This window comes from Narcine bancroftii, chromosome 1, assembly GCF_036971445.1.
Source record: "Narcine bancroftii isolate sNarBan1 chromosome 1, sNarBan1.hap1, whole genome shotgun sequence".
NCBI classification, from domain to species: Eukaryota; Metazoa; Chordata; class Chondrichthyes; order Torpediniformes; family Narcinidae; genus Narcine; species Narcine bancroftii.
In genome coordinates, this window is record NC_091469.1 from 415,375,132 (window position 1) to 415,400,948 (window position 25,817).

At 42.6% G+C, this 25,817-nt stretch overlaps 2 long non-coding RNA genes across 2 annotated transcripts in view; both read right to left on the reverse strand.

The window, feature by feature from the left end:
- The window catches only part of LOC138751578 (uncharacterized), a 124,967-nt gene that overhangs the window by 24,446 nt on the left and 74,704 nt on the right, over nucleotides 1–25,817 (reverse strand). The window lies entirely within an intron of this gene.
- LOC138751575 (uncharacterized) lies at nucleotides 4,703–24,160 on the reverse strand. The gene is made up of 3 exons (XR_011350056.1): nucleotides 23,795–24,160; nucleotides 5,444–5,582; nucleotides 4,703–5,337 (listed from the first exon to the last, which is right to left on the reverse strand). It is a non-coding gene; the product is annotated as an uncharacterized lncRNA (long non-coding RNA).

Genomic DNA, 25,817 nt, shown 5'->3' on the forward strand with positions numbered 1-25,817 from the left:
AACCCTACTTGTCACATTATCCTCATCTGAGCCATGTGTTGCGATGTGTGACATCTCTGAGTAAAGTGTAGTTGGACTTTTTTGTGTCTTTTGCATTTGATTTTTCTGTACTCCACACTTTTCTCTTTTCCACACAGAGGCCCTACACAAACAACGGAAGGACTTCACCATCTCATAAATACCCCATCCACTCACCTTATCAGCCACATCCTGTCCCTTCTGCAGAATAGTCTGCACCCACATTGGCATCATTAGCCACCCCAGAACCCACAAGACCAAAGTTGATGCAACTTGATCCAAGGAATTGCCCAAGAAGATGGAACAATGCTACAAAAATCTGTGGGTAAAAAAATGTGTGGCAGGCTTGTGTTTGGAATTGCTGACCCAAAGATGTGAGAAGGGTCACTCGTTAACTTGACCATGGACAAGACAGACACTAACTGTGGTGGGTCAACTTAAACTTGTCAGAATATGAGTGCAGGGTGTGATGCTCAAAAGTTTCTGGATAAAGCTAAAGAATCACCATAAACACAGGAAAGATGGAACTACAGGAGAAAATATGAAGCAAAACACACTCTGCTGAAGGAGCTCAGCAGATCAAGCAGCATCTGTGGGAGAAAAAAATGGTTGATTTTTGGGGCTGAAACAAGTCGAAACGATGACCATTCTTTTTCTTCTACTGATGCCTCTTGGCTCGCTGATTTCCTCCAGCAGTGTGTGTTTGGCTTCAAATTGTAGCATCTGCAGTCTCTTGTGTACCTCCAAGATGAAATATGAATTCTGCAGGAAAGGATTGTGCCATTTTGGTATAATATTTATGGAAAAAGAAACCATTTTTACAAAGAATAACCTAAACAGCAAATCAGAGCAGTAACCAGGAACAACAGATTTTGCTATCAATGATCCAGCCCTTTTGCTTCAGTGATGAGGAGTTAATTACATTGGTTAGACATAGACCTGAGATTTCAACTGTAGACCAATGTAATGAATGCTCTTTCCTTAAAGTTAACAAACAAGGATTTTCACTTGAAAATGTAGTATCACTTAAATCTGTAGTTAACACTTATGATGAGCCAGTCTTCCTGCTATCCGAACAGCTGTTGTTTCAGTTGGTGACTATAGATATAAGTGGTTCTATGAGATTATCAATCGACTGACCATAAGACACCTACCAGCACTACGGTCAGCCTGAGCATTGTCATTTTATGTACAATGATCCCTATGTGATTAGTAGAACATTATCCATTGAAGTACTTTTTACCCCCTCCATAAATCTTCGTCCGCGAAGCCAAGCCAAAGATCCATTGAAGTAATGATTATATGATGAATGACAATGAACTGCAAATCAAATACAGAAAAATATCTAGGTACTTAAAAATAGAACTGGACAACCTAGAGATAAATAAAGGATCTTTACCAGTGTCCAGTGGGCTGAAGGGTTTAACTGCAAGAATCTTGGATGGACTGGTTAGATAAGATTTTATTGTTTTGATAACCACATCAGATCATTTCAATGGGAGCCATGTATCAGAAGAATGAATCAATACATTTACCTGTATATCCTAAAGACCTGAATAATGAAATTAAGAGAATCAATTATCCATTCCTGATATAGACTCATTTGTTATTCTAACGGTACATATTTCTTGATGTTTGAAATGAGTGTCTGCACCTGAACTCAAATGAATAGTTGTCATATTCAATCATTTTCAAAATACCTTCTAGACATATAAGAAGTAAAAGAAAAAAAAAGGATGCAATTTTTTAATATAAATGAAAAAAAAGACTCTGAGATTAAAACATAAAAATAATGTTCTAGTTTCCTTCAGTAGTCAGCTTCTCCTATTCACTTCAATGAGACGTATCTGTGCCTGTCTACCTTGCTTTCATTGCCTTAGACCTGGGCTCCAGGGCAGCCATGGAGAAATGAGGGTAAGTTAGAGCATTTATCCCATGATTCAACAATTGCAATTGAAGTTAAGAAATAATTAGAGACCACAATGAAAGCAAAGTGGGGTCTCTCTGGATGAATATGATTAGGTTGTCCATATTGTTTTCCTTTAGTATGTCATTTTGTGACCTGTGGCTGCTTCTGAATTAATCACATGGAGTTGTCAACAGGAAAGTATGATGACAAGCCAGATTAAGATCATTTAAACTCTGCATTGCCTGGGGGTTGAAGAGTTGCTGACTCTTTGTTCAGGAGAAACTTCTATCAAGGAAATAAAAGCAAAGGCACTTTGTTTCTCCTTAAAGGAACATTTAGCATATATACTTACGTAATAGTTTTTTGGACCAATTTTCAGGTCAAATTTGGGGAAGTAGGTACCGGACTTTTTCACAGGTCATAATTTTGACAGGCTAAAATTCATACAATTATCCAAATATGTACTTGTGTAATAGTTGAGTTTTGGGGACCAATTTTGAGGGGGGTGTACTACTTTTGACCGTGTGCTAAGTACCTGCGTTGTTCGAGGTGTGGGGAGCTCGGATGACTGGGATGAGGTGTTCGGTGGTGGGGGGGTTGGGATTTGGGTGGGCAGCCAGGGAGAGTATCAGTGGGGCATCGGAGCTCGGATGGGTGAGCGGTTGGGGTGCTGGGAGCTCCTGTGGCTGGGCGGCTGGGGCAAGGATCTGCAGTCAGGGTGTTGGAAGCTCGAATGGGAAGGTGGTCGAGGTGAGAATTCATGGTCGAGGCATCAGGAGTTCGGATGGGAGGGCAGGCGAAGTGAGGGTTCACAGTTAGGCATCAGGAGCTTGGATGGGCGGGTGATCAGGGCCACAAATGGGGGATCGTCAACTGTTACATGGGATCAACTATTACATAAACAGTTCTTTTCAATAGCTGTCATACTTGTGAATAACATTGATGAAGAATAAAATAATTCTGTAATCAATGAGCTGCTGTAGGAACTCAGTGGGTCCGGAAGCATCCATGGGTAGAATTGTTCTGTCAATATTTCAGGTCAGGTCCCTTTATTGAGAATTAGTCAACATTTTGTGTTGGAACCCTTTATTGAGAATGGGTCCTGACCATTTCTCCGCATAGATGTTGGATGACCCATTGAGTCTCTCTAGCATCTCATTGTTTGCTCAAGATTCCAGCATCTGCAGTTTTTGTGTTTCAAGATAAAATAATTGTCATTGACATTAAAGAGCTTTGGGAGGAATAGTATTGGAAAATATAGTAACTAACCTGTGTAATTACACCTACTTTAGCTTTTTTTAAAAGGCAGAACATTTATTTCTGAAAATAAAACTACATTAGTATAAAACTATAAAATGGTCTGAAAATAAAGGCTCATCATGCTTAGTCTATTTTCAAAGTAGAGTAAATTAAGAATGAGGATAACTTAATTTTTTTTAAATTTTGATTATATTTTGGCATTTGCAACAAAGATAAGTAAATGCATTTTATTATATGTACAATTGTAAGAGGCAATTTAACTTGTAGATATTCTTTGGCTTGGCTTCGCGGACGAAGATTTATGGAGGGGGTAAAAAGTCCACGTCAGCTGCAGGCTCGTTTGTGGCTGACAAGTCCGATGCGGGACAGGCAGACACGGTTGCAGCGGCTGCAGGGGAAAATTGGTTGGTTGGGGTTGGGTGTTGGGTTTTTCCTCCTTTGCCTTTTGTCAGTGAGGTGGGCTCTGCGGTCTTCTTCAAAGAAGGTTGCTGCCCGCCAAACTGTGAGGTGCCAAGATGCACGGTTTGAAGCGTTATCAGCCCACTGGCGGTGGTCAATGTGGCAGGCACCAAGAGATTTCTTTAGGCAGTCCTTGTACTTTTTCTTTGGTGCACCTCTGTCACGGTGGCCAGTGGAGAGCTCGCCATATAACACGATCTTGGGAAGGCGATGGTCCTCCATTCTGGAGACGTGACCCACTCAGCACAGCTGGATCTTCAGCATCGAGGACACACTATTTTACACTTAGCCTGGTGCTGCACATGGTTGTTCTTAATGCTTATTATATGCTGAGGCCTGGATTATTTTATTCATGCCATCAAAGAGTATCACAATAACAGGAAACATTTAAGTTGGAAATCTGTATCTGACATTGTAATCAGAGGGTAATCTTCATTTGTATACTAAGATGCCCAATTTGACATCTTGGCTGTCACTCTTAAAACACAGGTGAAATACTACAGATGTCAAAAATCTGAAATAAAAACAGAAAATGTTAACTCAGCTTCACAAAAGTTAAAGGTTGCGAGTGAGATAAAAGTCCTGTAAGGAGAGAAACGGAGCTAATGTTTCTGGCTGCTGATTTTTTTAAAAATTAAAACTGTAAAAAGGGAATAATATAAAAGTTAAGTTGTGGGAAAAGTGGCAGAGGGCAGAGGGAATGAAAGGGAGATCATTTTTGATTTTCCACCTTGCATTGTGTGCAAGAGAAAAAGTGAGTGTGTTTGGAATGTACTGTTGAGTCCGCAGTGGCACGAGGACAGCTTCTTTCTGTTGCCCTCAGATTCTTGAATAATCAATGAACCAAAGACATTACCTTACTTTTCCTGCACTATTTTGTTTTTATTTATTGTTGTATAAGTGGTTATATGAATGTTTCCTCTATGATGCTGCCACAAAACAACAAATTTCATGACTTGTTCATGACACTAAATTTGATTCTGATTCTGGATGCATACATACTGAACATGTCTAGAATTGCTGACAAAGCAAGATAGAGTTGAAAGACAAGTGTGATAACGAGAGTCAGTTTATTGTCACACACATTGTAGAATACACATATTCACTGAAAATTTTACTTGCTGCATTTGAACAGATACTTGTAAAGAAAAACTAGAACAGTAAACTAATTGAATTAAATGAAGAGATAATAAATACATAAACATATATTCACAGTAAAATCAGTGCAAAAAAGTGATTTGCAATAGTGCAGATAGTCCTTTGCTGTTGGAGAAACCTAGGCTTAGTGTAACAAGAGTTACACTATAGTCTGATAGCTGTTGGAAAGAAATTCTTCTTGAACCTAGAGGGGCTAGTCTTTGGGCTTTTATACCTTCTGCCCAAAGGTAGCAGTGAGAAAAGGTTGTGATCAGATTGATGAGGTCCTTTATGATGTTGGCTTCCTTCTAGAGGAAGCACTTCATAGAGATGAATGCAGTGGTTGGGAGGTCAGAGCTTGTGATGGACCGAGCTCTTCTGGTGCCTTCTGTGTTCCTGGCTGGGCATTTGAATTCCCAAATCATATAATGATGCAATTTGTCAGTATTCTTTCACCAGATGATGCTGTCCTTGCACTCTTTTAATTGAACCTTTTCTCTATGCACTTTTGTTTTATGTTGTACCATGTTGTACTCAAGGATAGGTTGATTTGCCTGAATAGCACGCAAAACAAAATTTTTTCATCAGTATATACGACAATAAACAGCTTAATTCAATTCATTCTGTCTCCTGAAAATATTTTTTTTAACATTTACTCACAGAATTGCCTTGGGAGATATAATCTTGCTTTGAGAGACACATTCCTATTTTAGTTTGGCCATAAGGGTTCTGAATTTTTTTCTCCTGGTCCTTGGTAGGCTGGCAAATTCCCATAGAATTGGGAGGTCAACTCTTCAATCTAATTAATGCAAATGTTGAAACATTTTGGGTTATCTGTTTGATATATCCTGTATGCTTCCAATTCATGCAGCAGATGAGCTTGAAGAGCTCCACTCTTGCCACATCTAGTTATAAATGGTGATGGAATATGAAACAGCCACTCAACAGTTGAGCTTCCAAGAATATTCCCATTTTCAAAGATCACGTCCTAGTACATGAGTGCTAACCCAAGAGTAGATCATTTTGCAACCATTTTTATGCAGAAATAAATATCCATCTCAGATCTTCCCTCAGATCCCTGCCATCACAAGTCAGAACAATTCCATTCACTCCATATTAAATCAAGAAATGGCTGAGAACTCTGTTTACAACAAAGGCTTTCGAGCCATAGTCCCATCTGAAACATTAAAGACTTGTGCAACAGCCCAACCACACCTCGAGCCAAGCTGTTTCAGTACAGCTATAGCACCAGCATCCAATTGCTCATAAAAAAAGCACAATGAATTATTGACTAGTCATTTACTCTTAGTCATCAGCAAAGCAATGAAAGATGTCAACAGTACTGCACTCACCAATAACTTGCTCATCAATGGCCAGGCTACTTTTTGTGGTGCCACTCAATCGTCCAACACTGAACAGAGGTCTCTGATTTAAATGATAAGTGAACCCACTTCCATCTATTTTTTTAATTCATAAATCAAACCTGCAGTGTCTGAGATTCTAAAAGTTCACTTATAGAATGATTTTTGAACACTATTTTCATCCAAACCACCCAATATACTCAGGAGACCAATATTTTGCTATCAGTGGTAAAAACTACCAGCTTGTCACTGCATCAGGAAAATAATGAAGTGTGGCGGTACACTCGCTTAGGATGAATCAGCCCCGCTTGTAACGCCACGTGGCGGGGCAGCCCTGGGAAGATGGCGCCGTTGAGGGTGTTTCTTCCTCAGTCAAACCTCCTGCGCGGCACGTGCCCCAGGCAGCGTGGTGATGTCATCACGGATGTGGTGACTGAACCAACGCTGTCCTTAAAGGGCCACATGCCAGATTCAAATAAAACAGTCGTTAACAACCTTCAATGTGGTGGCTGTGGTTCTTACACATCTCACATCGCCACAGTGGTGACCCCAACGAGCCCAGGTGTTTTTCTGGACTCAAGTAACATGGATTCGGCAGAGGTTAATGCTATCGCCATCAAGCTTCCCCACTTTTGGACCCACTGCCCAAGAACGTGGTTCGGGCAAGCAGAAGCGCAATTCCAGCCTCGCAATATCTCCACAGACGCCACGATGTTTTACTACATCATGGCAGCGAGGGTGGACGACCTCATCCATCATCCCCCGGCTGTGGGCAAGTACACCACCCTCAAGGATCTGCTGCTGGCAACTTTCGGGCTCACTCCCCAGCAATGGGCTTCCAGGCTGCTACACTTGGATCAACTTGGGGACCATAGTCCCTCAGCACTGATGGACAAGATGCTGGCCCTGGCGGAAAACCACAAGCCATGTTTTCTCTTTCAGCAGATATTCCTGGAGCAGATGCCGGAGGATATCCGACTGCACCTTACGCATGAGGACTTCTCAGACCTGCGAAAAGCAGCGACCCGCACGGATGCCCTCTGGCGAATGAAGAGGGAGAATGAGGCATCCCTCAACCAGGTAACACGAGGGGGGGAGTCACATGATGGAGTAGTGGCCGGACGGTGAACTCCAGCCCTCTCCAGAAAAGTCGGAAAAAACAAAGGAAAACACAAAGGCACAAAAATAAAAATTAAAGAAAAGTGAGTATAAAGGTGGAAAGAAGATGGCGACGAAAAAAGAAAAATCGAAATCAACGGTAAGAAGAGAGGAAGAGAAGACAACGGAAGAAGAAGGAGAAGGCCTTACCTGTTTGAAGAGGCCCGTGGTGGAGAGAGAAACCCGCTCCCTCAGGTCGGTAGAAAGTGGACTACAAAAATGGCTTGCTGAGCCGAGTAAAAGTGCGCAACCGCGCATGCGCATGCAAAAATACACACCGACGGGAGGGGTGACCAGCTGGGGAGTCGATCTCCACAGCCAGCAATGACAGCTGCAGGACACCTGCAGCAAGAGGAGAACATAGAAGACAACGAAAACAAGAAAGAAGAGAAGAAAAGGGCAACAAAGAAACAACAGATGGCCAACCCAGAGGAAGAAGAAGAGGAAGAGTACAGTGAAATAGAAGAAGGGAAAGGCAAGATAAAGGATATACATTCTCTTATTAAAGAATACATGGAGTCATTTAAAGAATGGCAAGCGCAAGAATTTAATGATTTAAGAAGAAGAATAAACAATACAGAAGAGAAAATGAATAAAATAGATATGACCTTAACAGAAATGGGAAAGAGAATGGACAAGATGGAAGAGCGGGAAGCAGCAGTAGAAATGGAGGTAGAGGACTTAAAAAAGAAATTAGAGGAATCTAATAAAAAAGTTATAGAAACACAAGAACTGTTAGCTCAGAAAATAGATATAATGGAAAATTATAACAGAAGAAATAACATAAAGATAGTGGGCCTTAAGGAAGATGAAGAAGGCAAGAATATGAGAGAGTTTATAAAAGATTGGATCCCCAGGATCCTAGGATGTCCAGAACTACAGCAAGAAATGGAAATAGAAAGGGCACATAGAGCAGTGGCCTTTAAACCACAACCACAACAAAAGCCAAGATCTATTTTAGTAAAATTCCTAAGATATACTACAAGAGAAAAGGTACTGGAGAAAACAATGGAAAAAGTAAGAGATGGCAACAAGCCACTGGAGTACAAAGGGCAAAAAATCTTCATTTATCCAGATATAAGTTTTGAACTCCTGAAGAAGAGAAAGGAGTTCAATACAGCAAAGGCGATTTTATGGAAGAAAGGGTATAAATTTATACTAAAGCATCCAGCGGTATTGAAAATATTTATTCCAGGACAACAAAACAGACTATTCTCGGATCCAGAGGAAGCACGAAAATTTGCAGAACAATTACAAAATAGACTAAGGGATGAAGACGTGTAACAAGAGTACAAAAGACTGCGAACTAAAAAGACACGTAAGTTTTGAACTCCTGAAGAAGAGAAAGGAGTTCAATACATCGAAAATGATCTTATGGGAAAAAAAACTATTCTCGGATCCAGAGGAAGCAAGGAAATTTGCAGAACAACTACAAAACAACCAGAGAGATGAAGATATGTAATAAGAGTAAAAATGACCACGATTTATATGTATGTGGGTAAAGAGGTATATGTGTGTATATGTATAATGTGCATACATGAATGTATCCGTATTTAGAGGAAAATATAGATAGTATAGACAAGAATTAATAAGGGAAGGAAATGGAATAGAGGGAATAAGGAGGGAACTAAAAGAGTGACCTTTGTTACATATGAAAAGTGAAATCTTTTCTGGGGGGGGCTGGGTGGGGAGGAGTTGCGGTCACTGCAAAATCAGCTGACGCTTGCAAGTGAATTCGCAAATCCAAATGGAGAGGGGAGATGTGGTTGTCCGACAAGGGATAAAGGACAACTCAGGAGGGGAAAGGGAGATTGGGGCTAAAGAAGTTTTAAATAGGAGAATAAGGAAAATGTTTGATGTTTTAGGAATGTTGTCTTATAAAGGGTTCAAAACAAGAAAACAGAAATGGATAAGAAGGAAAGGTAATGATGGAGAAACGGAAAGGGAAGATAAACAAAGTATAAAATGGCTACGTTGAACTATATGACTTTAAATATTAATGGAATACATAACCAAATTAAAAGGAAGAAACTGCTAAATTTACTGAAAAAAGAAAAAATTGATATAGCATTTGTGCAAGAAACACATTTAACTGAATTGGAGCACAAGAAATTAAAGAGAGATTGGGTAGGACACGTAACAGCAGCATCGTATAATTCAAAAGCAAGAGGAGTAGCTATATTAATTAGTAAAAATGTGCCATTTAAAATAGAAGAGGAAATAATAGATCCAGCAGGGAGATATGTAATGATAAAATGTCAGATATATTCGGAGTTTTGGAATCTACTCAATGTATATTCACCTAACGAAGAAGATCAAAAGTTTATGCAAGATATCTTTTTGAAGGTAGCAGATACGCAAGGGAACATATTAATAGGAGGGGATTTCAACCTGAATTTGGATTCAAATATGGACAAAACTGGGAAAAAAATTAACAGAAAGAACAAAGTAACCAAATTTATAATTAAATCGAAGGAAGAAATGCAACTTTTGGATATATGGAGGAAACAACACCCAAAGGAAAAGGAATATTCATATTACTCGGCTAGACATAAAACATACTCAAGAATAGTCCTATTTTTGTTATCAGCTCGTATGCAAGATAGAGTAAGAAAAACAGAATATAAAGCTAGAATACTATCACACCATTCACCCTTAATATTGACAGTAAAGTTAGAGGACATCCCTCCAAGAATGTATAGATGGAGATTAAACCCCATGTTACTTAAAAGGCAGGATTTTAGAGAATTTATTGAAAAACAAATAAAAATGTATTTTGAAATAAATACGGAATCAGTGGAAGATAAGTTTATACTATGGGATGCAATGAAAGCATTCATTAGTGGACAAATAATAAGTTATGTAACCAAGATGAAGAAGGACTATAATCAGGAAACAGAGCAGTTGGAAAGGGAAATAGTAAATATAGAAAAAGAATTAGCAATGAAGGAAGATACAACTAAAAGAAGAGAATTGGCAGATAAAAAAATAAAATATGAAATACTACAAACATATAAGGTGGAGAAGAATATAATGAAGACAAAACAGAAATATTATGAACTAGGTGAAAAAACGCACAAAATCCTAGCATGGCAGCTTAAGACAGAACAAGTGAAGAAAATGGTATTGGCATCAAGGAAAAAAGACAAACAAATTACATATAATCCAAAAGAAATTAAGGAAAACTTTAGAGAATTCTATGAACAATTATACCGAACTGAAAACGAAGGGAAAGAAGGGAAAATAGATGAATTTCTGACTAAAATTGAACTACCAAAACTACAAATAGAGGAACAAAATAAATTAACAGAGCCATTTGGAATAGTAGAAATACAAGAGATAATAAAAAAATTACCAAATAATAAGACACCAGGAGAGGATGGATTCCCAATAGAATTCTACAAAACATTTAAAGACTTATTAATTCCGCCCCTCCTGGAAGTAATCAACCAGATTGATAAAACACAAAGCTTACCAGATTCATGTAAAACAGCAATAATTACAGTAATACTAAAGCAAGGGAAAGATCCACTCACACCAGCGTCATATAGACCAATATCTTTACTTAACACAGATTATAAGATAATAGCTAAACTATTAGCAAACAGATTAGCAGAGTATGTACCGAAAATGGTAAATTTATACCAAACTGGATTTATCAAAAAAAGATGCACAACAGACAATATTTGTAAATTTATTAACTTAATTCATGCAGTAGAAGGGAATAAAGCACCTACAGTAGCAGTTGCTTTAGACGCAGAGAAGGCCTTTGACAGAGTAGAATGGAATTATTTGTTCAAAGTATTGCAAAAATTCAGTTTACCGGAGAAGTATATTAATTGGATTAAAGCATTATATCAGGGACCGTTAGCGAAAGTGACAGTAAATGGACATGTATCAAAGCAATTTAACTTAAGCAGGTCAACACGGCAGGGATGCCCACTATCACCTTTATTGTTTGCGTTAGCTATAGAACCACTAGCAGAATTGATAAGAACAGAAAATAATATAAAAGGAATAAAAATAAAAGACAAGGAATATAAAATCAGTTTATTTGCGGATGATGTTATAGTGTACTTAACAGAACCAGAACTATCAATAAAAGAATTATACAAGAAATTGAAGGAATATGGACAAGTGTCGGGTTACAAGATAAACGTAAATAAAAGTGAAGCAATGCCTATGAATAATGCGGATTTCTCAAAATTTAAGAAGGAATTACCATTTAGATGGCAAATGCAAGCAATAAGATACCTAGGTGTACAAATAAACAAAAATCTCGGCCAACTATATAAACTCAATTATTATCCACTAATGAAAAAATTACAGGACGATTTAGAGCATTGGAAAGATTTACCACTAACACTAATAGGAAGGATAAACTGTATTAAAATGAACATTTTTCCAAGGATATTATACTTATTTCAGGCATTGCCAATACAACTTACAGAGAAATTCTTCAAGGAGTTAAAGAAAATAATAAGGAAATTTTTATGGAGAGGGGGGAAACTGAGGATAGCACTAGATAAATTAACAGAATGGTATAAACAAGGAGGCTTACAACTGCCAAACTTTAAAAATTATTATAGAGCCGCACAATTAAGATACCTATCAGATTTTTATCAAACAAGGGAAAAGCCAGATTGGACGAGATTAGAATTAGATAAAATAGGGGAAAAGATACCTGAACACATATTATATAAATGGGATGAAAAATTGGTACAACATAGAAGTTCTCCAGTATTACATAATCTCCTCAATATTTGGAAGAAGATTCATGTAGAAAGAAATAAAACAAATTATCAATTACCAAAACTAATATTGACGCAAAACAAGTTACTCCCTTTTACAATAGATAACCTTTCCTTTAGAGAATGGGAAAAAAAAGGGATTAAAAGAATAGAAAATTGTTTTTCAGGAAATAGATTCTTATCCTTTGAACAAATGAAAGATAAGTACAATATAACTCAAGATACAGCCCTGGCATATTACCAATTGAGATCCTACTTGAAGGATAAATTAGGAAGCAGTTTGAGTTTGCCAGAGGGAAGTAACCTTGAATATGTGATTACAGATACAATGATAATCAAAAGATTTATAACAAATATGTATATTAAACTGCAAGAAAAGGAGAATGAGGAAACAAATGGTAAAACTAAACAAAAATGGGAACAAGATTTAAATATAAAGATAAAAAAGGAAACATGGGAGAAGTTATGCTCCGGAACAATGAAAAATACAATAAATACGAGGTTACGTATGATACAATATAACTGGATACACAGGCTATGCATTACACCTCAAAAGTTAAATAAATGGGACCCAACAGTATCTGATAGATGTTTTCGATGTAAAAAAGAAATGGGAACAACAATTCATGCAATCTGGACATGTGAGAAAGTAGAAAAATTTTGGGAAGATCTAAATCAGATATTAAATAAAATAACAGAAAACAATATACCAAAGAATCCAGAGATCTTCCTCCTAAGTAACATAAAAAACAAAGAATTTGGAATTGATTTGGAGGATGCACAAAAAAGATTTGTTAAGATAGCTCTAGCCGTAGCAAAAAAATGTATTATCCAATGGAAATTGGAAGATAATTTGAAAATACAACAATGGTATATAGAAATGAATAAATGTATTCCATTAGAAAAAATAACATATAGTTTAAGAAATAATATTGAAATATTCGAACAAATATGGGAGCCTTACATTAAATACAATAGCGAAAACCTACCGGGGACAATCATTACCTAAGTTAACGGAAGGAAAAGGAAATGAAAAGAATGGACTCAGAAGAATTTCTGGTGTATTTTTATTGAATGACAACATTGTCTGACTGGTTTAATGTATCCTAGATTTTATACCTTAAATGGACGGGAGGGGGGAGGTAGGGAGGGTGGGATGGGAGGAGGGAGGTGGGAGGGGGGGAGAAAATGGCACTGTATATGTGTGAAAAGGAAAAAAGTGTGTACCATGGTTAATGTGATTTATGGTGTGAAAAATAAAAAATTTAAAAAAAAAACCAGGTAACATGACCGGTACCCAGCTGCCCCCCAAGCCACCCCCAAAACCAAGGTGGAAGAGAGCCAGTCGACCTGGTGTTTCTACCACCAGCACTGGGGAGCACAAGCCATTAAGTGCTGGCAACCCTGTGGGTTTCAGGGAAGTGACCAGGCCAGCCGCCGCTGATGGTTGCGACGGCTGGCCATGTAAACAGCCTCCTTAATGTTATGGACAGATCCACTGGCCGCCGCTTCCTGGTGGACACAGGGGCTGAGTTGAGCGTCCTTACCCCCACGCCCTTAGAGACTTGCACTCGATCTTGCGATCCAACCCTGCAGGCGGCCAACAGCTCCACCATCAGGACCTACAGCACCCGCAGGGTACAGATCCAGATCAGGAGGGATAAATTCCACTGGAGGTTTGTTCTGGCCTCGGTGGGTACCACGCTGTTGGGACCCAACTTCCTCACAATCTCCTGGTCGACATGAAGGGTAAGAAGCTGGCCAACGCCAACACATTCCACTCCATACGGTTGGACACAGCAGATGCCTGAAGGCCTGAAATCGCTGCCACTAGGGACGAGTTCTCTGACATCCTCCATGAGTTCCCCGCCATCTTGGAGCCACGCTTCACTGCCACCCTGCCCTAGCATGGGGTCTTCCACCACATCGCCACACAAGGCCCAGACGGCTACCGCCTGAAAAACTCCAGCAGGCAAAAGAGGAGTTGTCCAGGTTTCAGGAACTGGGAATAGTCTGGCACTCGGACAGGGCCTGGGCATCGCCGCTCCACATGGTCCTAAAATCATCTGCGGGCTAGTGACCCTGCACGGACTATCGTTGGTTGAACAAAGCAACCACTCCCGACGGGTACCCGGTCCCCCACATACAGTACTTCTCCGCCAACCTGCTCGGCGCACGAATTTTCTCCAAAGTGGTCCTCGTGTGAGCACATAATCAGATCCCAGTGCATCCAGATGACGTGGGTAAGACGGCTTCTACGTATTCCTCCGCATGCCCTTTGGTCTAAAGAACATGGCCCAAACATTCCAGCGCCTCATGGACGTGGTGGGAAAGAATTTGGACTTTGTATTCATCTACTTGGATGATATACTGATTTCCAGTCGCAACCACGAGGAGCACAAAGCCCACCTCACGGTCAACATGGCCAAATACCAGTTTGGCACAGAGTCCCTCCAGTTCTTGGGGTACACCATTTCGGCGGCTGGGGCCAACCTGGTGCCAGAGAAGGTGGCAGCCAGCCAACACTTCCCCAAACCCTCCACCCTGAAAGGCCTGCAGGAGTTCATGGGGATGGTGAACCATTGGTTCATCCCCAGGGCCGCTCGCACCAAGCACCCATTGTTCACGCTCATGGCCACCAAAGAAAAAACCCTGGCCTGGCCAGAAGAGGGGGACAATGCATTCGTGGCAACAAAGGAGGCTCTGGCCAGCACAACACTGCTGGTACATCCTTGACTGGAGGTGCAAACGGCACTCTCCGTGGACGCCTCAGCTACAGCAGTGGGGGGGGGGGAGTCCTGGAACAGTGGCTCGATGGACAATGGCACCCGCTGCCTTTTTCAGCAAACAGCTGCGCCCGCTGGAGCTCAAATACAATGCCTTCGTCCAGGAGCTCTTGGCACTGTACCTGGTCATCCGCCATTTTCGCTACTTTCTAGAGGGCAGGCCATTCACAGATTTCATGGATCACAATCCCCTCATCCAGGCACTGGCGATGGCCAAGGACCTGTGGTCTGCCAGACAACAGCGCCACCTCTTGTATATGTTGGAGTTCACTACCAACATCTGGCACAGGGCCGACAAGGACAATGTGGTGGCGGACGCACACTCATGCCCAGCCTTCAACACTCTTGCCCCCCAGCCTGGACTACGCTCAAATGGCTCAGGCCCAAAGAAATGATGCGGTGACACAAGCCCTGTGGACCGCCATCTCAGGCCTCGAACTCAAAGATGTCCATGTGCTCAACAGCCTGGACACGCTGCTCTGCGATGTTTTGACAGGTACGTCGCATCCGGTAAACTGGAGTGCGAGAGTCTTCAACATGATCCATGACCTCGCTCACCCGGTGGAGAAGACGACTGTGCTGATGTTTGCAGAGCAGTTTATATGGCATGGACTAAAGAAAGAGGTGGTGGAGCTGGCCAGGAACTGCACCAGGTGCCAGACCTCCAAAGTCCACTGACACATGCAGGCCCCCATCCAACACTTCGACTCTGCGGCTCACAGGTTCCAGCACATCCATGTCGATGTCGTCGGACCCTTGCCAGTAACCAGGGAGGCGTGTTACCTTCTCATGGTGGTGGCCCGAGGCTATCCCAATCAAGGAGGCCTCTGCAGAGATGTGCGCCAGGGCTCTAGTCAGCCAGTGGATCACCCGATTCGGAGCCCTGGCACACATCACCAGCGACAGGGGCGCACAGTTCATATCCACCCTGTGTATGCAGATGGCGAAATTCCTGGGGGTCAAGCTCCACCACACCACGGCATACCACCCACAGTCCAATGGGCTGGTGGAGAGGTTCCACAGGTACCTGAAGGCATTGCTCATGGCCAGACTTGCAGCCTCCACTGGGTGGATGAAATACCCTGGGTCCTCCTTGGGATCAGGACGGCACCCAAGGAGGACCTGCAAGTGGAGATGGTATATGCAACACCACTCTCACTGCCTGGTGAGTTCTTTGGCCCTGAACCCAACACCGCGACCACAGATGCAAACTTGCTGGTGGACCTCCACAGGAGACTAGCCTCCCTGGCTCCCACACCTCCATCCCGCCACGGCACCTGGCCAGTCCACCTCCCCAAGGAACTCGACTCTGCCCAATTTGTTGGGCAGGGGACCGCAGGGGGCACCGCTGCAGTGCCTGTACAGGAGCCATGCAAGGTCTTGCACAAGTCCAGCAGAACCTTCACCCTTGATGTTGTGGGTAGGGAGGAACTATTTATGGTGGACCCCCTGAAGGTGGCCCATCTGGAACTATCACATCTGGTGCAAATGGCCAGACCCAAGTGAAGGAGCTGCCCGCCCAAGCGGTGTGACATGTAGCTGGTTCTGGGGAAGTTGTGTGACGGCGCACTTGCTCAGGGCGAACCGGCCTCACTTGTAACGCCACGTAGCAGGAAGATGGCACCATCGGGGGTGTTTCTTCCTCAGTTAAACGTTCCGTGCAGCGTGTGCCCCAGGCAGCGTGGTGACGTCATCACGCATGTGGTGACTGAACCAATGCTGCCCTTAAAGGAGCATGCACCAGATTAAAATAAAACAGTTGTTAATGACCGTCAACATGGTGGCTGTGCTTCTTACACTGCTCACACTGCCACAGAAGTTTATATCTGTGCAATCATCTCAATGGGTAATTTTGCCAATGGCTGAAATTCAAGCTGATAAAACAACAAACTTAGTGCAAAACATCTTCTGTTCATAACAAGCCCTGTCTGCAATGGGTCCGGTCCACAACAAGCCCTGTCTGCAATGGGTCCGGTCCACAACAAGCCCTGTCTGCTTGTCCTGTTCTGTCCACAAGCCCTGCGTTTGACATTGCAAGTTCTGTCCATAGTGAGCACTTTGCAAACTGAACCCTATCCGAACTGAGTCCTGTCCTCAATGAGCCCTCTCAACAAAGTTGCCTTGTACTGAATATGGATCGTAGTTTTTGTCCCCATTTAGCAGCATTCACTGAAGCACTTCAGGGCCTTGTACACTGTATCAACACTATGTATGTGGAATCTAACATTTGTGTGAATGTAAATATGCTTTTAATATTCAAAATTCAAGATTCCTGTATTGTCATGTAATAGTACAGAACAAGCATTATTACATGTAATTGTCTTCTTCTGCAATAAGGCAGACAAAGAGGCTCCTTTAGTGTCCCCAGCGGCACTCAGTAGGATAGAAAGAGAAGCAAAAGAGATTCCCTTCAGAGTTACTGAGCGTCCGTGTATTTGCCTCCAGTGCTCCACAGACCCCTGTTCAATTCACCAGTTTTTAATCAGTAAAGTTAGCATAAATTGAAACTCATCAATAGCATTAGACTATTTCCAGGGACAGTGTTTTCCTTTTTGGTTGAAGGACAAGTCTGGTACATTTAGGAAACCCTGATTGACGAGTTTGAGAAGTGTCCTTTCCTTCTGGTTGTCTACCTCATAGGATGATGTGGGGTTTGATATGTGTGTCCTGGAGTGGCTGTACAGGCCGATCCTTGACCGGCACTGCTTGCCACATACTTGGCAGGTGAGGCCTGGAGTCCCAGCATGGGCAGAATCTCTGATGTGACGCTCCCTACGCCTTTCCTCTGTTGCCTCTTTGAGCTTTTTCTCAGCAGCGTCCATACCTTTTCCAATGGTGTCCCTCCACTGTGAACAATCTTGAGACAGATCCTTCCATGATGATGGGGCAATGTTAGCTTTCTTGAGGCTCCTGTGCAGTACATCCTTATACCGTAGTCGCTTGTCTCCTTGTTTTCGGGTACCACTGGACAGTTGGCCGTACAAGATGTCCTTGGACAGTCTTCCATCAAGCACTCTGACAACATGTCCTGCCCATCACCAAGGTTGAAACTGCTGGTATTCTGGCTCGAGAAAGGGCCTTGATATTGGAGACCTTGTCTCTCCAGGTGATCTTCATCAGAGAACATAGGTGATGCTGCTGCAGTTGGTCAAACTGACGTGAGTGATTCTGATATAGGTTATGTCTCATATCCACATATGGCAACAGCCTGTACACTTTGTACTTGGTGGCAACCTGATGTTCTGTGACCAAACCCAATCTTACATCTGACCAAAGGCAAAGCAGGCCTTTCTGGGTTCTTAGATCAATCTCTACACGTAGAGAAGCTGAGGATGTTATTATGCTGCCGAGGGAGCAGAACTTGTTGGCAGCATTGAGACGAATGTTATCAATGAGGACAGTTGGCTCTTTGCAGCTTGAGCCAGGGGCCAGTTGGCACAAAACTTGCATCTTTTTCAGGCAGATTGTCGATGCGTAGCTCTTAGCGGTACTGGCAAAGTGACTTGTGATCTCTTGTAAGTCTTCGAGAGAGTGGACAACCGGTGCACAGACATCAGCAAACTGTAGCTTGTGTGCCATAAGTCCCTGACTCTTGTTTTGCTCTCAGTCTTGTGAGGTTGAGGAGCCTGCCATCAACCCTCATTTATAGGAAGACCCCTAACTTCAGGCCTGATGCTGTTCTTCAGGATGCCACAGCGAAGAATTATCCAAACAGAGTAGGAGCCAAAAGACCACCCTGTTTTATACCGTTGCAGATGGGAAATGGGTCTGAAAACTCACCACAAACATTGATGTGGCCTTTCATACCTTGGTGGAACTGACAGATGATGTTGATTAGGTGTGGGGGGGAGTAACCGAATTTTGGTAAGAGCTTCCACTAGCCATCTCTTCCAAAAGTGTCAAACGCTTTGGTTAGATCAACAAATGTGACATAGAGACTCTTCTGCTGCTCAACACATTTCTCTTGGAGCTGCCTCAGTGAGAAGATCATAGCCACTGTACTACGGCCTGTTCAAATACCACACTGGCTTTCTGAAAGGATGTTGTCATTGATGTTGGACACCAAACGTCTGAGGATGATCGTCACGAGGCATTTTCCAGTTGCTGACAGAAGAAAGATGAAATGATAATTCTTTCAATTTCTCTTGTTCTTGTAGATGATCATGACTGATGCATCTTTGAAGTCTTGTGGTAGTTCTGCAGCTCCCCACAATGTTGTGAACAGCTGATGCAGGCATAATGTCAGTGTGTTACCATCGTATTGGTAAATCTTGGCTGTAATATTGTCAGGCCTGGTGCTTAATTGGGTTTTAGCTGTTTGATGACCTTGTGAAGAGTAGGGGGAGCATCTAGCTCAAACAATATGGGTTGAGGATGTACTCTGCTCAGTGCTTCATGATGGTTCCTGGTCTATTCAACAGCTCATGGAAGTGTTCTTGACATCTTTTCAAGTACTCTGACTTCTCAGTGAAGATGGATGTACTGCCTTTTTTTCAGGAGTTGTGAGGTACATTGCTTTGATGAACCATACACAACCTTGATTGCTTCATAGAAGCTTCTTGAGTCATTACAGTCAGCAAAGGCTTGTAACTCCTTGGCTTTGGTTCACCCACCACTTGGTGTTTTATAGTTCTGAGCTGCCTCTGCAAAGTTAATTTTGCACTCAAAAAGGCACATTTTTCTGGAATTTGAGTTTGGATGTCAAAGAAGAGCTTGGCATGCAACTCCCTTAGCTCTTAGAAGATCTTGCACAGACTGGTTATTCTCATCAAACCAGTTCTGAAGCTTGCACTTGACTTTCCCCAAGATGTCCTGGGCAGCACTGTAGGTCATTTCTTTGAAAGGATTCCAGTGCTCAGTAATATTGTCTGGTGATTCTCAACCAATCTGCTTAGCGGAATTTCCATGGAGAATTTCAGGGCATCAGCACACTCACGGAACTTCAATTTGATAATGTTCAGCTTTTTGGGTGGTTTGGCAGTAATCAGTCTGCATGGAGGTTTGATTGATAAACATACGATTTGATGATCAGATGAGCACTCAACTCCACACTTAACTGTGGCATACGAACGTCAGAGATTTCTCATTGCCAGGTGATAATGTAGTCAAAGAGATGTCAGCTTTTAGATTGTGGCAATCTGAACAGTTAGTAATGCCCAGTTTGAATTCTGTGCACATCGAGAGAAGCAGTAGACCATTACTGTTGCCATTCCCTTATGGTGTCCAGTCACATCAGGCCACACAGTAGACTCCTTGTCAACCCGAGCATTAAAGTTTCCCAGCAATAGCAGCTTATTGGAAGTTGCCATGCTACTGATGGTGGTTTTCAGCTCATGATAAAATGCCTCCTTGACTTCACTGGGATAAAACTTCTATGAGAAGTGTAAGTGTACAACTAAGAGGGAAATCAGGAGGGCAAAAGGTCGACATGAGTTGGATCTGACAGGGAGAGTGAAGGAAAATGCTGAAAGATTTTAGAGGTGTATTAAGAGAAAAAGGGTGGCTAGAGAGAAAATTGAGTTAAACATAAAAATTTGCAGATGCTGAGGACAAATGCAACACACAAATGTGCAGGAGCACGTTTTCTATTTTAGGCAGAGAATGGTTCTATTAAAGAGAAACTGTCATGATGAGGCACAGGAGATGAATGAAAATTTCTCACCAATCAGAATTGTTTCTTCTGGGGAATTTAGCAGCTATAAAAGTTAATTTATCCAGAAGTAAATCTAAATTTATTTAAATTGTGTTGTCAATAGCCAGAAAAACATATAGTGGTAATATGGAAATCTGATGCTTTGGAACATGGAAATGCAAAGTTGAATTCCCCTTGAGTAGATTACTTATAGTCTTTGGAATAGATATAGTATGTTCATTGAAATTTGGGAACCTTATTTAGATTACTTAAGTGCCCATATTGTATAATTTATTTTGATATTTGTCAATTAGGAAACTCCTTGTTATAAATTTAATATTTTTAAAAAGATGTGTCTCTGAAATGTCGAATCTTGATCCTATTGCTTTTTTTTTCTATTTTCTTTATTTTTTATCTCCTATATTCCCTAACATCTGTCCTCTTTTCTTTTGAATCTGGGAAGGAGGCACTGGGAGAAAAGGGACTCCTCTTTCCTGTAAATTTATTTATTTATTTATTTCCAGACCTTATGAATATTTTTCTATGATTTTATATTCTATGTATTATCGTTACTATATTAATGGAGTCCTATATTCTGTATTTTCTTAAAACTTAAATAAAATATTTTAAAAAAAGAAAATTTCTCACCAATCTTTATTGTGGACCATGGAAGCAAAGAAATTGAAACAAATGAGTTGCAATATCTTGGGCCATACGCAAATACCTTGGAGGAGGTTTATGTGTTCTTGGAGCACATTGCTCAATGCCAGCCCAAATGCATTCTTGTGGGATGCTAAGAGATAAATTTTAGAGGCCCTTACAGAGATATTGGCATTCGCTTTGGCCACAGGTGAAGTCTGGAAAGTGGAGGATTGATAATATTGCATTATTTAAGAAGGGTGGCAAGAACAAGCCAGGGAACTACAGGTCAATGAGCTTGATGTAAATCATGGGAAATTTATGGGAGAGTATTCGGAGGGAAAGAATCTATCAGCATTTGTATAAGGAGCAAATGATTAGAGATAGTCAGCATGCTGATGGAAGGGAGGTTGGTTTGGATGATGGCCTGAGATGTATGCAAATCTCTCTGCAATTTCTTGCAGTCCTGGGCAAATGTGTTCCCATACTAAGCTGTGATGCATCTGGACAGCATACTATCTATGGTGCATTTGTCAAAATTAAGGGGCATTGGAGACATGAACTTCTTTAGGCTTCTCATAAGTAGAGGTATAGGTGCGCAACTCCATCCTTTTTAGAAACCATATTGGTCCTAGAGGAGAAACAGAGGAGCACCTTCTTGGCCACAGCACAGATGCATAAACAATCTTAATGCTCAAAAACATTTGGAAGGGTATGGGCCAAATACAGACAAATGGGACTAGCCCTGAATTCCAACTTTGGTAGGCCTGGATGAGTTGGGCTGAAGGGCATTTTCATGCCTTTTGGCTCTATAAGGGATTACAAATTTAGAAACTTATCTGTACTTTAATAAAGGAACTCCAGCAGCATACCTCCCACCGAATGAACAATAACTTTGGCCAATAATATTTAATATTGTTGTCCTACAAAGGGCAGTAAAGCCTGTTTTTTTTATTACTTTATAATCCAATGGCAATGTGAGTCTCTGCATAGCATAATCTATTTTATGAAAAATAACACCAAAATGATCAGCTTCTGATCTGTGTGAACTCAGGGAGAGTTCAAATAGAGCTTCAGAGAAAGGGTTCAAATAGAGTTTCACTTTGAATTTACAAAATGAAGGCATTCTTTAATGCTATGATAGATTGATTTATACTATAAAAGGCTGATTTTAAAATGGCCTTTCCGTGATTAATGGCATTTTCTGTGTACTGCTAGATTTTAGTTTTACTGTGTTATAGATTCAGTTCAACATTGACTACAAACATCCTGGATGGGGGATGTGTTGATAGCCCACTTGGTCAGATAGCACCAGTCTTAGCACCTGAGATCAACTGAGATTGGATAGATCCAATTGCCTCTTCCTCACACAGAGACACACAGGCTAATTGCATTGATATCTGAGCCAAGATCAACTCAATGAGCATAAACCAGATGTCAAACTTAACACTTCTTTGCTTGCATATCTTAATTACTGGTATGAATGTTGTTTCATCCACATGATAAATGAGCAATACAATTTGTCAGAAGTGTTTGGAACTGCAATGATATCACTGATATTTGAGTTAAGTATTGTATTATTAACATGATGTCTGACTAAAGCCAAAAGCTACTTTATATTTTCTAACTTATTCGTAGTAGGAAGTCAATGAATAATCGTCAGTTCTTCTCAATGTCTCATTAAGAAGTTCATAAGTGTTTCATCTTTGTACCATTCATAGCATGCTATTAATACCATTGAGAACATGGCTGTGTTTTACAGCTGTTATGTGTTGAAAGGTTTACTTCCATGAAGTTTGTTTGATATCAGTCACCCTTTTAGACCACATGCTACCTCCCTATTATGAGACATTCAACAGATTAATTTGCAAACACAAAGTCCCTAAATTGTTCTTGCTAACAAAGTATTTAATAAGACCAATTTATTTTGCATTTCTTAACACATTGCCTCTGTTAAATTGAGGAATTCATGATTGGATCACTGTCTAAAGTGTTAAAATGGACAAAAGCCATTAAATTTTCTTTAGATCTACTACTTTGCAAGGATATGCCAACTTTTTCATTAGAGAGGGTTGATGGGTGGATGAGAAGAGAGGATACATTGGGGAGTTTATGGAGAAAGGCATGGCTAGGGATGGAACTGAGGAGACCACTCCAAATAGATGAGGCCTAAGAAACTGCAGTCCTGTTGGTTTTAAAAGGTAAAAAAAAAACTATGTGGCCTTTAGACCTTGCGGCAGGATTGAGAGTGTAACAGGGAAGTGATTCATTGTTCAACCTGAAGTTGGAGCATTGAATAGATTCCCCCATTTCAGGTAACCCGTATCACCACTGTTCCTTTTCCTCTCCTTCTGATCCACCACATCCTCTCATACACACCCTCCTTTTCAAACCAACTCCTACCCCACCCCCAGTTACTTAGTTTTGTTCCCCACCTCCATCTTGTTCTATCCACTCACCATCCCTCACTATCTGATACTCCTTTCTTATCAGATTCCATAATCTCCAACCCTTTATGTTCTCCACTTATCATCTCTTGGTATCTGTTCCAGTCTCCCCCTCACACCTGGTTTCATCTGCCCCTCAATCCCTCCTCACTTGGTTCCTCCTATCACTTGCCAGCTCCTACCTCATTCTTTCCTTCACTACTTTACACTTGTTATCTCCCCATCATACATACTCACAATCCCAATTCATTGTCTCGATTGAAACATCAACTATTTTAATCCTTCCACAGATGCTGCCTTGCTCACAAGCAGTTTGATTTTGTTCCAGGTGACACTCCGTTATCTCTCTGAATTACTGTTCTCCCGTTCTTAGAGAGAAACTGTTGTAGTGACTTCAATCCAGCAGTGGAAAAGTTGTTCTCTTGCAGAGGGGTCACTGAGCAGTGGGGCAGAGTAATGGGAAAACAAAAACTTCAGGCATTGGCAAAAATGGCAGAAACAATTAGCATGAATAGGTTTGTGTGTGGGACAGGGATCTAATAGAGAGTGAAAATTAAAGGAGCCCATGGGGCCTATGATGAGCAGTGGGAGGGGTGGGGTATTTTAATGTACCAATGGGAGGAAGAATTTTGATGTGATGTCACAATCTTTTTCCTTTGATTGATGGGCTCTGCTGACAGATGTTAACAGACAGTTTGCTGATAGTGAAAAGAGATCTGCAAGAATTTCAGCAACTTCCATGTGAGGTAAAATTGAAAGTGAATGCTTAAATTTGAGAGGGGATGAGTTATTGGGGATGAGGGGCAGGGGGATGAGGAGGGGGTGGAAGTAGGGGAGGGAGGAGGAGCAGGAGGAAGGAGTAGGGGAGGGAGGAGGAGGAGGGGGAGGCGGAGGGAGGAGGAGGAGGGGGAGGCGGAGGAGGGAGTAGTGGTGAGGAGGGGGGAGGAGGGGGGAGGAGGGGGGAGGAGGGGGGAGGAGGGGGGAGAGGGGGGAGGAGGAGGGGGAGGGGGGAGGAGGAGGGGGGAGGAGGGGGAGGGGGGAGGGGGAGGAGGGGGAGGGGGGAGGGGGAGGAGGGGGAGGGGGGAGGAGGAGGAGGAGGGGGAGGGGGAGGGGGGAGGAGGAGGAGGGGGAGGGGGGAGGAGGGGGAGGGGGGAGGAGGGGGAGGGGGGAGGAGGGGGAGGGGGGGGAGGGGGAGGGGGGAGGAGGGGAGGGGGGAGGAGGGGAGGAGGAGGGGAGGGGGGAGTAGAGGGAGAGGAGGAGGGAGTTGGGAGGAGGGAGTTGGGAGGAGGGAGTTGGGAGGAGGGAGTTGGGAGGAGGGAGTTGGGAGGAGGGAGTTGGGAGGAGGGAGTTGGGAGGAGGGAGTTGGGAGGAGGGAGTTGGGAGGAGGGAGTTGGGAGGAGGGAGTTGGGAGGAGGGAGTTGGGAGGAGGGAGTTGGGAGGAGGGAGTTGGGAGGAGGGAGTTGGGAGGAGGGAGTTGGGAGGAGGGAGTTGGGAGGAGGGAGTTGGGAGGAGGGAGTTGGGAAGTGAAGAGGGAGTAGAGGTGGGGAGGGAGGAGGGGAGGGGGAGGAGGGGAGGGGGAGGAGGGGAGGGGGAGGAGGGGAGGGGGAGGAGGGGAGGGGGAGGAGGGGAGGGGAGGGGGGATGGAGGGGAGGGGGGGGAGGGAGGGGGGAGGGAGGGGGGAGGGGGAGAGGGGGGGAGGGGGGAGGGGGTGGAGAGGGGAAGAAGAGGTGGAGGATGGATGGAGAGGTGGTTTAGGTGGGCGGATGGTGGGGGAGGGAAGGAAGCGTGTGGGGGAGGGAAGGAAGGGTGTGGGGGAGGGAAGGAGGGGTATGGTTGGGGTGGGGGGAAGGGAAGGTGAGGAGGGGAATAGGGTTGGGGAGGTGGGGAGGGGCATGCGGGGAAGGGAGTTGGGGAGGGGAGGGGAATTGGGGAGGGCAATGGGGGTGAGGGCAGGGACAATGGGGTTAAGGTTGAGGGGAAGGGAGGTGGGGAGAGGAAGGGGTGGAGGGGAAGGGAAGTGGGGGAAGGGAGGTGGAAAGTGGGAAGGGTGGGTGAGATAGTGCGGAAAAGAGGTTGATACTTAAAAGATTCAATTCCAGGGAAAAACAGTGGCGCAGAAATTTTACCTTCAACACCAAGCACTAGGCTTAAAAATATATATTTTTGTGTCTGAATCATCTTGTTTTTGAATTAAAGGATGGTAATGTAAGAAAAATGATCCCCATTAAATCTAGTTATGTTAGAGCTGCAGAGTATCAAA